Source organism: Chlorocebus sabaeus, chromosome 17 (assembly GCF_047675955.1).
Source record: "Chlorocebus sabaeus isolate Y175 chromosome 17, mChlSab1.0.hap1, whole genome shotgun sequence".
Lineage (NCBI taxonomy): Eukaryota > Metazoa > Chordata > Mammalia > Primates > Cercopithecidae > Chlorocebus > Chlorocebus sabaeus.
Window position 1 is genome coordinate 50,914,553 of NC_132920.1, and position 16,463 is coordinate 50,931,015.

General features: G+C 35.3%; 1 pseudogene; it reads right to left on the reverse strand.

Annotated features, from left to right (window-relative positions):
- Positions 1 to 134: 134 nt before the first annotated feature.
- On the reverse strand, positions 135 to 12,472 carry LOC103222338 (transportin-3 pseudogene; annotated as a pseudogene).
- Positions 12,473 to 16,463: the final 3,991 nt, after the last annotated feature.

Sequence of the window (16,463 nt, forward strand, 5' to 3'; positions counted from 1 at the left end):
GGATGGCCTCAGAAAGCTGGAGTCTCTCTGTGCCTGGTCATACACCCTGCTGGTGGTGAAGCCCTCTCTGTCACATTGGAGGTTTCTGATTGTAGGACACAGTCTGGTTTTTTGTTTTCTTCCTGTCTTCTAATTTAAAAGACAGGAGCAGTGCAGGAGTGTGAGCTGTTGAAACAACCTGGTGAAGTCTTGCAAGGTCCAGCAAATTGCTTATATTCCTCAGCACTAGTGACTTGCTCATGGAAGTCTGTAAGTTGTTTGTGTGTCATGGTGCTGGGCTCCCATGGTTGTCTCCTTTGGCAATCCTTTCAAGGAATTATCTAACCATTGACAAAAATATTGGACTTTCAACCTGCATGACCTCCTAGAGCACTTTGGCCACATCTGGTAGGGTACGTTGGGGAGGAGACAAAAGCAGCATGTGTGGAGCAACTGGCTGACAAGTTACTGTCTAAGCTGGTTCATCACCTGCCCAATCAGATCTTTCTGTAAATCAAGGTCTTCGCCATGATCATTGGTTACCCCTGTATGGATGGTGGGAAACTCATGACACTACAGTTGGCATCTCAGTGGTTCAGGTAGTAGAGGCAATGGCCCACTGTGAGATAAGGGTGATTACTTGGCTCTTCAGCAAGGTAACAGGGCTATACTAAACAAACCTGGTGGCTATCCAGGCTGAACATGTTATCTACAGTGTCAGGGTGATTCTGGAGACCATTCTGCTGTTCTAGGAGCTGAAAGGAGGGGATGCATATTGCCTGGACATGTCTAGTAGTCCCTGTGTTTTGGCTACTTTGGGCCCCTACATTTCCACATGAATTTTATGATTAGACTGTCAATTGATGAAAAAGGTAACACATGATGTCGAACATCTTTTTATGGGTTCATCTGCCACGTGTATATCTTTCATAAGTTGTCCGCTTCAGAAATTTGCCCATTTTAAAATTGGCTTGTTTCCATATTGGGATTTAAATTTTTTAAAAAATATGTTTTAGATACAACTCTTTTATCAGATACATGTTTTGCATTTAGGTCCTCTCAGTCTGTAGCCTCTGTTTTCATTTACTTTTTACTTAACTTTTCAGGGCCTTAGTTTTCTCGTTGGGGAAAAAAAAGGTATAATAATATAATCCACAGGATTATATTGAAGTTTATGTCAATTAACATTCAATTCTTTAAAACCACTTCAGGTATTTTAAACAGTAAGATATTTAATACAGGTTAATTATGTGCTTATGAAATTGTTGGAAGAGCTAAAAAGCAAGCACCAGGCTGGACCGTGAGGCTATCCTCTGAAAACAAAACTATTCAATTGGCTTCCCAAGAGAGTTGCTGCCTCTGCCACATATGAGAATGTGGGAGTCAAGAGGCTGCCACTGGAACCATGTGTTAATAGCTCACTAAAATTTAGGATTTCGGAGCTTGTCATAACCTCTGTTACCACCACTCCCACTGCTACATCTATAACTGCCTGAGGATTGGGAAACTGAGCTCAGGTGCTATTTCTCCAATTCCTTATCAATATCTATAAAGCTGTGGGCATTGACTTCTTCATAGCCTTGCTTGTCATCAGAAAATATGCTGAAAGCCACAGGTATGTGATCTCCATTTACTTCTGCTTTCCAGATTTCAGGGGAATGCTTTTAATTGGTGAAATCTACTTTGTAAACCTAATGTGTTTTGTTAGTTGCAAAGAAATTCTGGGAATATACTTTTAAACTTTCCAGTGTCTGTAATAAAATGAGAAACCATAGAAGAAGGTAGGAAAAAGTACTGAGTGCCAATATATACATACCATATCTAACTCAACAATTAAATGAGGTAGGTTATCCTCATTTAATTGAAAATTGAAAATCAATGAATTTTCATGATTATTAATTTTAGCTCATTTTGTGAGCCATGAATTAAGTCATGAATTTTCCTACTACCATAAATTAAAAATCTAAAATTATTGATGTCAGATGCCGGGACTACACCTTTAAATATTCCACAATTCCTTCAAGAAGGTGTATAATGTCTCTTTCATAATGTCCCCAATAGAGTAAGATTTGGTTTGGTGCTGTTGTAGAATAGCTATTTCCTCCTCATGTCATTTTTTGCTAACTTGTTCACCTTTGGAATTGTCTAAATTTGGTTCCTATTACTCCATTTTCTTGATTTTGAATTCTGAAATCCTTTTCACTCAGTTCTTTTTTTTTTTTTTTTTTTAAATCCTGATCTTAATTCTAGACCTTCACTTTGCTTCTTTCCTCTTTCTTACAGGCCAGAATCTGACTTTTTCCACTGCTTTTCTGGTATTGGTTTGTGATCTGATCCTGGTTTGGGTATTCCTATTGCATATCTGTGACCCACCTTTACCACCACAGTATGGCAGTGCCTTAATCCTTTTGTGTTTCTTTATGTAGACAAGTTTCTATTTCTAGATGCAACATATTAGAAATTTTGAGGCCAATTTTTCTTTTCTTTTCTTTTGAATTGTGTCTTGCTCTGTCACCCAGGCTGGAGTGCAGTGGCATGGTCTCAGCTCACTGCAGCCTCCACGTGCCGGGTTCAGGTGATTCTTGGGTCTCAGCCCCTTGAGTAGCTGGGATTCACAGGCACGCCACCATGCCCAGCTAATTTTTGTATTTTTAGTAGGTATGTGGTTTCATCATGTTGGCCAAGCTGGTCTCGAACTCCTGGCCTCAAGTGATCCACCTGCCTCGGCCTCCCAAAGTGTTGGGATTACAGGCATGAGCCACTGTGCCTGGATAAAGCCTATTTTAAGGTATCAAATAGTTTATATTTTGTCTACAAGTCAAAATCTTTTATCTTCCTAGGCAATTCTAAATCAACATATATTTTATAAGATATTTAATTGATAACCCTTTGACTTACATATTTGAACCATTAGTATGCTTGGAAATGGCCATTTAGGAGTATATAAACCTCCAGCATGTTATTTTTCTTAGAAGAAGTTTGCCCTAAGTGAATTAATTTATCTTTCCATGTTCAAAGCTTGGTTTCAAACTTGACACTTTGAATATAGAAAAGGTTTTGTTTGATTTTGGGAATTTTGCCACCTCTCATATCTAATTTAAGAAAAAGCATTGTTTTTTTTTAGCTACCCATACTTACAAGTTTCCAAACAAATGATGGTTGTGGGAAAGCAACAGTCAGTAAGCATTTGAATAATGCATTTTTAAAATATTTTGTCCTCTTTTCCTGATCTTTAGAATGTTTGCTTCTGTATTTTGGATTAATATTTACTTTGTTTTAATTTATTTATTTTAATAGGAACCTTTTTACTGAAACAGAAACTCCATAGGATTTCTGAATTTGAAAACTGAGAAATACATAATAGTGTTAGCCACTTGCTACAGGTGATTTCATTTTAGCTGTTGAAGGAAGGAAGGAAGGAAGGAAGGAAGGGAGGGAGGGAGGGAGGGAAGGAGGGAGGAAGAGAGGGAGGGAAGGAGGAAGGAAGAAAGTAAGGAAAGAAGGGAGGGAGGGAGGAAAGAATAGAGGAAGGAAGGAAGGAAAGAAGGGAGGGAGGAAGGAAGGAAGGGAGGAAGGAAGGAAAGAAAGAAGGGAGGAAGGAAGAGAGGAAGGGAGGAAGGAAGGAAAGAAGGGAGGGAGGAAGGAAGAGAGGAAGGAAGGAAGGGAGGGAGGGAGAAAGGAAGGAAGGAAGGAACTTCAAAATCCCATATAAGACATGATGAAACTTGATTATTTTTGGTTATATCTGATGTAAGTAATAAACTTATATTCTTTTAGAAATGGCAGATACTTTTGATAAACCTAGGGCTCCTCCAATTGCGTTCAATCATTGCAGTACAACTTTTAGTGGGGAAAAGATACTGAGTACTTTCTTTTCCATTGCTTTTCCAGTATTGCTTTGGGCTTTGAAGAGGGAAAGTATTTTGTATGCTGTTTTCAGCAAGAAAAGCTTTTGGAGACCTATAAGGGAGAGCATAGTGTGCTTCCCTATAAATTTGTCACCCTATTTTTAAGATTGAACAGAAAGAGTAAAAGATAGGAACAATTAAGCAATAGATTATTTATTCAAGTATAAGACTATTCCTGTTTATCTCTTTTATCTTGTGGTGTTGAATACATCTTTTACTTCTAAGGCTTCTAAGTTTCTTAAATTTAAGACATAGGGATAATATTAAGTCTTTAACTGTGGTATATATGTATGCGAAGTACATTTTGTCACTTTCATTCGTTAATTTTTGAAACATATGGAGGACCTATTGTGTATCTTTAGCATCAACAGGAACTAGGAATACACAGTTGGAGCCAGAGGAGACAGAGAAACTAACCAGAATCGTTCTGTGTGATAGGTGCACTGATAAAGGTATACCCCAGGAGCTTTGGAGGATGGAGAGAGAAGGTTTTCTAGAGCAGGTAACTACCGTTTCAGAGGACAAGAGGACCTAACCAAGAGGAACAATTGGAGAGAGGTGGGGGAAGGGAAAGGCAATGTCTCTTCAGGGAAAAGGAAGAGTATGGCAGATACTGCTAGAGGAAGTTCCACTTCCTTTTCCTTCTGATACGTGAGAGGAAACTACATTTCCTGCCAGGTTGCAGTTATATGGGGCCATGTGACTGTTCCGGCCAATGGAATGTGAGCAGAGTGATTTATACCATTTCCATGCTGAATCCACATGAAGACCTCCCAGATGATTTTCCATGCATTCTTTTTTACCCTCTTTCTCTTCCTTCTTTGGGATGCAGGCAGTTGATTTAACTAAAAATGCTGAGCTCTCAGATTAGTGGCTACTAGCTTTAGCTCCTGGGTAATTCTGATATGCAGCCAGTGTTGAAGACCATGCCCTGGAGCAGCCTTCCTCAAAGGGTTCATAGAGAAATAAGCTCTACGAAAACGATTTAATGACTATTTTCTCCATTCATGCAAGGCTAGTACTTAGCTAGCATCATTACAGATGTGTAGGAGATGGCTAATTCCTCACATGCAGTAAATTTCTATGGAAATTACAGGTTAAGTCTTTCGTGGAATTCTGATTGAGGACTGTCCTAGAGGATACTGGAGATACTGAGTGGAAGGGGCTTGGATTCTTCTGATGACTGAGTAGAGGAGAGAGAACCACTGCTTACTTGAATTGGATAGTGACTTGAGTGAGAAATAAGCCTTAATGCATTAAGTGACAAAATGTTGAGGTTATTTGTTATGTCAGTTAGCCTATCATTACCAATACAAATGGCATGTGCAAATGTATTATGGCTACAGAAGGCACAGGGAATCAAAGAGGACATATAATTTTTTCCGGATAGAATAATGATTATGTATTTATTTGAGGTTGGGATGAGTTTAGGGAGAAGAAGGTATGGTTAATGTTGAGGCTGAACAACTATTCAGTGGCCACATTATTAAGAGCCTTGTATGACTTTTTTGGCAATTTCTCTTACTCTGAAAGTAACGAAATTCCATTTATTTCAAGACTTCTTGCTGGATAGGTAGCTTGACAAGTTCTACACTTTTGAATACTGCTTCAACTAAATCTTCTACAGTCAAAGTGAAGCCAATACTCTGATGGGAACTGAAGCCTGAAAAGGATGACAGCATTCCAGGGTTTACTCTGTAATGATGAAAGCAGGATAAATGAAACTGGGAGAAGGCACCCCTCACCTTGCTGGAAATCAAATGATGTTTGCTACTTATTCCAACTGACTGCTAGCCTTGGTGATATTTAAAGAAGGCAGCCAGGATGCCACTGCTTAAACAAACATGTTTTTTATATTTTATTCTCTATGCCATTACACAGTTAACGCATGAGCTAACTGAACCAAGCAGAACAGCAAAACAATACAACTAGAAATGGTAAGCCTAGGGCAATAACCACTACTCATGCTTTATGTGGATACCTCAGTGCAAAAATCTGAAGTGAAATCCTGAGTAAGCACCATTCTTTGAATGTTCATTCAGTTAGGGGTATTAGTACAAAGACGAGCAATCAGGAAGGACTGCTAAGCTTCACCTTCACCTCAGGGTGCAGTGGTATTTGAATGGAATCTTATGTGCTCCATTCTGGTTGGCTTTTGTTTTTAGTGGGTTTTTGATGTCTGAGAAGTAGGGGATCACTACACAAATCTGCAGGCATGTACACACAACATGGTTTCTCAAGCTTATATTGTTCTCTTGGGTAGAAAGAGAAAAAGGAAACCACATTGGGAAATGCTAGAGTATTTTCTTGTAGGAAGTTTAAAAATTATCCCTTCAAAAACCTGACAAATTAGGAACCAAGCCTTCCTGGGTGTTTGTCTGAGTCATATTTTCCAATCTATTATGAAAAACTTGAATAGGGCAGTCATTTTGAAGATGGCTTTGACCTTTATCAAGAAGAAGGAGCCAATTACATTCAGCACTATCTAGTCTACAATCAGTCATTGTGCTGTCTGGGCCTGCTTTCTTTAAGAAAGCTTATTTTTCTTCTTTCTTGTTGCTCATGGGCCTTGTCGTTTATGATTCCTCTACTGCAGGAAGTCTCGTTTGTGAAGAGTCATAGACTGTACCAGATTTCCTTCTTCTGTAATAGGATAGATGAGGAGAAGACTTCACATCACAGAAGACTGCCACATAAGGTTATGCTGTGCTCATAGTGCCTTGTGAAGGATCTGTCTCTAAAGAATCTGTGTGCCATGGAGTAGTCCCTGAATGGCTCCATGCCTCTGTTTTCACCTGAAAAGCAAGCATACCACCTGCCTCCCAGAAATGTTTATAAAATCGATGAGCTCACATACTTGTTTATAACCTCTCTCCCTCCTAAAGGGAGGTGTCCCCTTGAGCAGTCATTCTGAAGTGATTAGTAATTTAAAAAAAGACCCTTTTTTTTTTTTTTTTTTTTTTTTGACATAGTCTTACTCTGTTGCCCAGGCTGGAGTGCAGTGGCATGATCTTGGCTCACTGCAACCTCCATCTCCCAGGCTCAAGCAATTCTCCTGTCTCGGCCTCCAGAGTAGCAGGGATTACAGGCATGCACCACCATGCTAGGCTAATTTTTGTATTTTTAGTAGACATGGAGTTTCACCATGTTGGCCCGGGTGGTCTCAAACTCCTGACCTCAGGTGATCTGCCCGCCTTGGCCTCCTCAGGTGCTGGGATTATAGGTGTGAGCCACCACATCTGGCCTAAAAAGGCATTTTAAACTAGTTGCTAGGGAAATTTTCCCATAGGAATATTGATTTTGCATGTAGAATAGTCTCTACCATACGAATAAAATTTCTTTTGGGGTTCTGTAGAACAGGCAGAAGTGTTCAATGATTAAACTTTATCTCCATTCAGAAGCTCTTCTAAAGAAAAATAAGCAACAATGAAGTGATTACAAATACGGATTTTGCAGACAAATGATCTGGGTTCAAAATTCAGTTCTGCCATTTAATAGCCATATGAGCTTGGACAAGTTTTTTTTTTTTTCCCCCCAACCTTTCTGTATCTTGGTTTTCTCATCTGTTAATTGGAGATAATAATGGAAACTTCATTTTAAGGTTGTCCGAAAGATTCATTTAAATGATAGTACTTGTAAAATGATTGTATGTGTTTCTGGTACAAATTAAATGCTATGTGATGTTTAATAAAATACCGTTCTGGTTATCTCACCTCTTCTGTTTGGAATATATGTATTTATAAAAAGTGGAATGAAACCTGTATCTCTCTTACTTTTCAAGTCTTTACTGAAATAGATCCTGCGTTAAAGGGGTTATAGGAATTTTCTTCGCCCCACTAAATTTCTCAAGCTCTCAGCTTATCTGCCAATATGGAAAGTCCCAGAGGCATTTCTTAAACTTCCTGGATAGGATAAAAATCTGCATCTCTATCTCATCTATCTGTATAGGTGTTCCATGTTGGAAAAAAGAATGTCACTGGAAGCAAGGCCTTTGCTTATGTTTAGGACCCCATTCCTTGTTTTCTTGTGGAATATTCTAGGTTTTTAAAACCTAACCATGATAATCAGTTTGCTAGTTTATTAATATACTTTCTTTTTACATGTTTGCTGGCCTCTCAATAACTCTAAATTTTCAAGCATTTTATCTACATCTATAAAATTTATCATATTTAAGATAGAATGCCTCTGTTCATGAATTAAAAAGAATTTATGTCATTCATTGTTCTTATAAGAAAAAAATTGCTTGAGCAAGAACTACTGGTCTCTGGATGGGCACTCTTAGCATATTTGATCAACAATGTTTCCAGATATCATATAGACTGGGGATAGAAATGCAAGGGTGGAACTGGGAGAGAAAAATGAAGGAAAATTAATATGGTTATGATAACTCCTAGTTTTGCAAACATGTAAATCTTAAACAGTGTACCACTGCCTTACTAGTCATATAGTTAGTCTTAGAGCAAATAAATCTTGTTACTTTTTCTGATCTACTCAATGTCCTTCCCTTCAGGCTGGATTATACTTCATCATACCAGACACGTGAATGTCTATTCAGGTTTTTGTTGCGGCCATTCTTAACTTATGTTTAATTGTCAATGACACAACCGTTTTGAGAGTTATGGTGATCTTCTTTGCCTGAGACTCTTGTAAATGAAATCACAGTGTAGTATGCAGCAAGTTACAAATCAGCTTTTATTTGTTTGTTGGTAGGTTTTTTTCAAGGAATTTTTGTTTATTCTATTATTGGCCTAAAAATGTGATGCTGGAAAAGATGATCCTTTTAAGAAACATGATTCTATGAAACTTAAAGAAAAAGAATTATTTAGAATTATGCAATTGTAAATTATGATGAGATTATTATATATATTTTTTATAGCCAAAGACACACTAATAGAGGAAGAGATCCATAAGGTCTGTTTTATCTTTTCAACCCAAATGAGAAGGATTGAATTCTCAAGCATGAAATTGCCATCTGTGCTTCCCCTTCCCACCCCTCACATTAATACTTTTTTTTTTTTCTTTTAGCAGACCAGGTGAAGTCAGAACTTTGTTTTAGAAGGAATGATGTCATTGTATAATTGAATGTATGCATTCATGAAGCTACTAGGGGTAACAACTTGTCACTTTAAAAATATGCCCGAGATAAGTTTCTCTCTTCCTTTTTCTCGCTTGGATTCTAACCTCATGCTAATAATAACTGCTACTGGTTTTGTAAGCATTTGGTCTGTGCACAATGCTAAGTGGTTTAGGTTCATCACTTCTTTTTTAGGCCTTTTAAGAAACTCTTTAGGTAGATGTAATAGTGTAAATATTCCCACTTCATAGTTAAAGGCACTGGAAACTGAAGAGGTTAAATAATCCCCAAATACCATGAGGCTAGTGCTAGTGTTGGATGTCTATCTCACCTGATTAAACTATTCTTTAGCCTAAGAACATATGCTGACCTTTCTCACATTCATTTCTTTGTTTATGCTGTTCTCTCTGCTCAGAATGTTCCTCCACCTCTGCCCATTGAAAATCTGCAGAACCTTCAAAACCCAATGGAAAGTTCTCTCTTCTCTGTGAACTAAGTTTCATAGAATCATGTTTCTCTGCACATTCCAGTACTCCCTCCTATAAAATTTGTACACATTTACATATTAAATGTATTACTATCTTCATGGTATTAACAAATCAAAACTTGCAGCATAATTATTAGTGTACATGTCTACTCTCCCCACTAGGATGCAAAGTACCTGAAGAGAAAGCCAGACTGTTCTTTGCTGCAAATTTATCAAGGACAAATCTCATGTTTTAGCCATTTGAATAATTACTTATATTTACTTATATCTCATCTTGTTTCAGAAATAGTTCAAAGAGAATCCAAGAATATAGAAAATATAATCATACAGCATAAGAAAGAAACAAGGACAGAGGCATAAAGTGGAACCAGAAAAGGGATTTAGCAGTGCTTACCATTTTATCTACATATAAATTTATTTTTTAAAAATAGGCTTTCCAAAAGCTCACTTATTTTTGTTTGTATTCTTAATGCCAGTTGCAGGATCTGGAACATAGTAGGGTCAATAAATACTCATTTAATTGAATACTTGCATGTCAGATGTGGGAGGACAGTGGAGAAAAGATTGGTATTTGAAGTTTGATTACTTAAAAAAAAAAGGTTTGTTGAGATATAACTGATACACAGTAAGCTGCATATATTTAAGTTATACAATTTGATAAATTTTCAAACTTATAGACACTTGTAAAAACATCACCATATGCAAAATAATGAAGATTATATAATCAAAAGTTACCTTGTGTTCTTTTGTGTTATTTTGTATTCTCCTCCTATCTAAGCAACCAGTCATTTACTCTTTCTCACTCTATATTAGTTTGCTTCTTTAGAAAGTTATGTAAATGGAATCATCCATATGGAGTGTGTACCAACATGGTTCATTCCATTTTATTGCTAAATAGTATTCCATTATATGGATGTGCCTTATCTTGTTTATCAGTTTGTTGATGGGCATTTGGTCATTTAAGGTTTTGACTATTACAAATAAAGATGCTAGGAACCTTTATGTACAAGTATTTATGTGGACTTATGCTTTCATTTTTCTTGGATGAATACCTAGGAGAGGAATGGCTGGATTATATGATGGGTATGTGTTTAATTTTAAAGATATTGCTAATCTGTTTTCCAAAGTTTGTGGCATTTTCTATTTTCCTCAGTAGTGTATGAAAGTTCCAGATTTTTCACTACTTTTCCCTGCCTGGCATGGTCAATTAAAAAAAAATCAGTCACTCTAACAGATGTGTAATAGTACCTCATTGTGGTACATTTCTACAATGACTAATGAGATTGAACCTCTTTTTATGTGCTTATTTGCCATCATTTATCTTCTTTGGGGAAATGTCTGCTTAGGTCTTTTGTCTGTAATTTCATACTTCTGTTGGATTTTTTTTTCTTATTACTGAGTTTTGAGAGTTCTTTATATGTTCTGGGTATAAGTCTTTTAACAGATATGTGACTTGCAAATACTTTATCACAGCCTGTGGTTTTCCTTTTCATTCCATTAACTATCTTCTGAAGGCACTGTGACAGAAAATTTTAATTTCAATGAAGTTCAGTTTATCAATTTTCTCTGTCATGGATTGTACTTAGGTATTGCAGCCAGTAAGTTTGTGCTGATACCTATTTTTCCTGGAAGTTTTGTAATTTTAGGTTTTGCATTTAGATCTATGATCTATTTTGGGGTAAATTTTGTATATAATGTTGAGGTATGGATTGATGTTGGCTTTTTTTTTGCATATGGATATCTAATTATTTTCTGATTTTTTGAAAAGATTATTCTATTTCCACAGAAATGCCTTTGCAATTTTGTCAAAAACCAGTTTACCATATATACATATATATACACACATATACACACACACACACACACATACACACACACACATGTGTGCATATTTTGGGGATCTATATTCTGTACCAATGATGAATTCATCTTTATGCCAACACCACACACGCAGATTCATAATGAGCTTTAACATCAGGTAATGTTAACTCTCTAAATTTACTCTTTTTCAAAGGTGTTTTTGGCTATTCTAGGTCTTTTTATTTTTCTATAAATTAAGAATCAGTTCGTCATTTTCTACCAAAAAACCTTGCTGGGATTATAAATGAAAATTCATAATATTTGTAAATCGCTTTTTAGACTTGATGTCTTAGCAATATTTAGTCATTTGACTCAAGAAGATGGTGTATCTATATATTTAGGGCTTCTTTCAGTGACATTTTGACGTTTTCAGTGTACAGAACTTCCATGTTTTGTCAAATTTATCTCTCCTCACTTTATTGTTTCTGATGCTACTGCAAAAATGTTATTTTGAAGTTTTAAATCCTGATTGTTTATCAATAATATAGAGAAATACAATTGATTTTTGTATTTTGATTTTGTATCCTGAGACATTCCTAAATTCAGTGATAAATTCTGTAATTTTTTTCTCTTGGTAGATATTATCTGATTTCTAGTTATTCCTTTGGGAACCATGTTTTTTGCAAATACAGTTTTACTTGTTTCTTATGCCTTTTTCTTTCTTTCTCTCTCTCTGGATAGAAGTTCCAGTTCAATGTTGAATAAAAGTGGTAGTAGCAGATATCTATCTCTGTCTTGTTTCTGATGTTTGGAAGAAAGTTTTCAGTCTTTCACTAATAAATATTATAAATAAAATGTTTGTTGTAGGTTCTTTGTAAATGCCCTTTATCAAGTTGAAGTTTGTTGATACTTTATCAGAAATGGATACGGGATTTTGTCAAGTGCTTTGTTTGTATGTCTATTGAAATGATCATATGGTTTTTCTTTTTCTTTTTTTTTTTTGATTGTTAGTATAGTGAATTACATCAATTATTTGAAAATGTTAAACCAATCTGACATTCTTTGTATAAATGTCACTTTGTCATGATGCCTCATCTTTTTTATACATTATTGGATTTGATTTGCTAAAATATTGTTTAGAATTTTTACATCCGTGTTAATGAAGGATGTTGGCCAGTAGTTTCCTATTCCGATAATAGCTTTGTCTGGATTTGGTAATAGCATGATAACGGCCACCAATAATGAGATGGAACATTTTCCTCCGTTTTAAATTTTCTGGAAGAATTTGCATAGAATGGTATTTTTTTCCTTAGATGTTTAGTAGAATTCATCAGTGAATCCATCTAGTTCCAAATTTTCTGAGAAAAATTTTAACTAAATATCCAATCTAGCATAAAAGGTTAGTATCTTCGCTCTTTTTTTCTTGATCAATCTGAACAAAGACTTTCAATTTTATTCATTTATTCAAATAATAACTTTTTTTGTTGTTTTCTTTTCTACTTTGTTTTCATTGATTTCTGCTCTTTAAAAATTATATCATTTATTCTAGTGGCTTTGGATTTTATTTGCTCTTCTTTTTTTAGTTTCTTAAGTCTGAAACTGAGATAACTGATTTAAGAAATGTCTTTTCCATTATAGGCATTTAGTGCTATAAATTTCTTCATCGGTGCTACTTTAGTGGCATCACATACATTTAACTTGTTCTTTAAAAAATTTCATTCAGTTCCAAATGCTTTTCAGTAACTCTTCTTTATTTTTAGAAGTATGTTATTTAGTTTCCTATTATTTGGAGGAATTTTTCAGATATCTTTATGTTATTGATTTATTTTTTAATAGAACTGCCAGATTTACTTATTTTTATTTTAAAAACTTGACAGATAAAATTGTATGTATGTGGAACCTAAAAATATTGATCTCTTAGAAGTAGAGAGTAGAACGGTAGTTATCAGATTTATTTTTGAAAAATTTTCATTGATTTCTGATTTAATTCTTTTTATTCAGAGAATATACTTTGTGTGATCTGAATGCTTTCAAATTTGTTGATACTTACTTGTGATCCAGAGTATGTTCCATCTTGGTAAATGTTCAGTGTGCACTTCACAGGAAGCTGTTTATGGGTGAAGGGTCTGGGTCAAACGGATTGATACTGTTCAAATTTTCTATACCCTTACTGATTCCTATCTAATTAGTCTGTCATTTATTGAGAAAGAGGATTGAAATCTCTGACTATAATTGGAGATCTGTTTATTTCTCCTTCCAGTTTTTGCTGCATTTATTTTGAACTGTGTAATTAGGTTTAGGATTATGTCTTTTTCATGAATTGACCCCTTTATCACTATGAAATAATCATCTTTATTACTGGTAATATTCTGTACTCTGAAATTTACTTTGTCTGATATGAATATAGCCACTATAGCTTATTTTTATTTGTATTCACATGTGCTATCTTTTGTCATTCTTTTACTTTTACCATATCTGTGACTTTATATTTTAAGTGTGTTTTTTGTAGTTAGGTCTTGAATTTTTTCATTATCTATTTGACAGTCTCTCCTTTTCAATGGGGGTATTTGGACCATTTACATTTAATGTGATTATTGTGTGATTAGGTTTAAGTCTCTCAGCTTAGTGTTTGTTTTATAATTGTTTCATCTGTTCATTCTGTTTTACTATTATCCTGTCTTTTTGGAATTATTTGTATATTTCTTAAAATTACATTTTATCTCCTTTGTTGTCCTTTTTTAATTTTGCTATATTAATGGTTGCTTTACTGTTTATAGTATATAGCTTTAAATTATCGCAGACTATCTTCAACTGATAATATACTAGTTTGTATGTTGTTTAAGAATCTTAAAATAATAAATTTAATTTCCTTCCAATTTTATGTTATTTTGTCAAATATTTAATTTCTACATATATTATAAGTCTGATACTACATTAGTTTATTTTTATTTTTGAGACAGATTCTTACTCTGTTGCCTAGGCTGGAGTGCAGTGGAGTAATTTCAGCTCACTGCAGCCTCTCCCTCCTGGATTCAAGTGATTCTCTTTCCTCAGCCTTGAGAGTAGCTGGGATTACAGGCACCTGCCACCACACCTGGCTAATTTTTGTATTTTTAAATAGAGACAAGGATTACTATGTTGGCCAGGCTGGTCTTGAACTCCTGACCTCAAGTGATCCACCCACCTCAGCCTCCCAAAGTGCTGGGATTATAGGTGTGAGCCACTGCACGCAGCCTACATTGATATTTTTATTTAAACAGTCAATTCTCTTTTAAAGCATTTAAATAACAAGAAAAAAGCAATATATTTACTGATGTAGTTACCTTTTCTTATGTTCTTTATTCTTTTGTGTAGATATATATTTCCATCTGGTATAATTTTCCTTCTGCCTGAAAGACTGCCTTCTATAGTTCTTTTAGTATGAGTCTGCTGGAGATGAATTTGTTCAGCTTTAATATTTCTAAAAAGTCTTGATTTTACTTTGATTTTTTAAAAGCTGTTTTCAATGAGAATAGTTCTAGTTTGACCCTTTGCCCCCATTACTTTAAAGAGATTGCTTTTCTATCTTGCTTGCATTGTTTGATTGTTTATGATGTGAATCTGCTGTCATCTTATTTTTGATTCTCTGCACATAAGGTGTTTTTCATTCTTGCTGCTTTTGAAACTTTTTTTCATGACTGGTTTAAAGTGTTTGGTTACAATGCACTTTAGTTTTCCTCAGATTTTTTAATGTTTTGTTCTCATTGGACTTCTTAAATTTTTGGATTTATAATTTTCATCAAATAGGAATAATTTTAGCTCAATATTTCTTCAACTTTTCTGACTTACCTCATTCCCAGTTCAAGAACTCCAGTCACATGTATATTAGACTGCTAATGTCTCCCAGCTCACCATTGCTTTTTTCTTTTAAAATAAATTGTATTGTGTATATTTAACGTATACAACATGGTGTAATGGGATATGTGTAGATAGTAAAATGGTTACTATAGTAAAGCCAATTAACATATATTTCAGCTTGCATAACCATTTTCTATATGTAGCAAGAGCAGCTAAAATTTACTCAATTAACAAAAATCCTGAATATTACATTATCAACTATAGTCCTTATATTATACATTAGATCTCTAGACCCTCATCTTACATATCTGCTACTTTGTATCCTTTGACCTACATCTCTCAATTTCTTCTCTAACCTGTGCCCCTGATAACAGCTTTTTTATTCCCTATTTTTGTATATTTGACTTTTCTTTTTCTCTTCTTTTCTTAGATTCCACATGTAATGAGATCATGCAATATTTATTTTTCTCTGTCTGCCTTATTTCACTTAGCACATGTCCTCCAGATTCAACCATGGTGAGGCAAATGGCAAGATCTTCTTTTTAAAGGTTGAATAACATTCCATTTTACACACACGTGCACACACACACACACACACACACACGCCCCACAGTTTCTTTACCCATTTTTCCATTGATGGACATGTAGGTTGTTTGGCTATTTTGAATAGGTAATGAACATGGGAATACAGATATCTTCACAAGGTGATGATTTCATTTCCTTTGGATATGTACCCAGAAGAGGGATTGCTGGGTCATATCATGGTTCTATTTGTAATTTATGTAGGATCCTCTATACTGTTTCCAGTAATGGCTGAACCAATCTCCACTTCCACCAACAGTGTACAAGGATTCCGTTTTTCTCTATACCCTCATCAACACTTGTTATTTCTTGTCTTTTTAAAATGGTAGTTTTATGTTATTGAGTTCTATGAGTTCTTTATACCTTCTGGATATTAACCCCTTTTCAGATATATGGCTTGCAAGTGTTTCTTTTTTTCTAATCCATAGGTTGCTTTTCATTTTACTGATTGCTTCCTTTGCACAGAGCACCACACCCAGCTTTCTTTTTCTTTTTCTTTTTTTTCTTTGTAGATACAGGATTTTGCCATGTTGCCCAGGCTCATCTTGGACTCCTGAGCTCAAGCAATTTGCCTGGCTCCACCTCCCAAAGTTCTGGGATTACAGGCATCAGCGACTTCACCTGGCCAGGGTAGCCTGAGCTTTTGATGTGTTATCCAAAAAATCATTGCCAAGGTCAATGTCAAAGAGTTTTCTCCTGTGTTTTCTTCTAGGAGTCTTATGGTTTCAGGTCTTACATTTAGGCCTTTTGTCTATTTTGAGTTGAATTTGTGTATGGTGTAAGATATGGGTCCAAT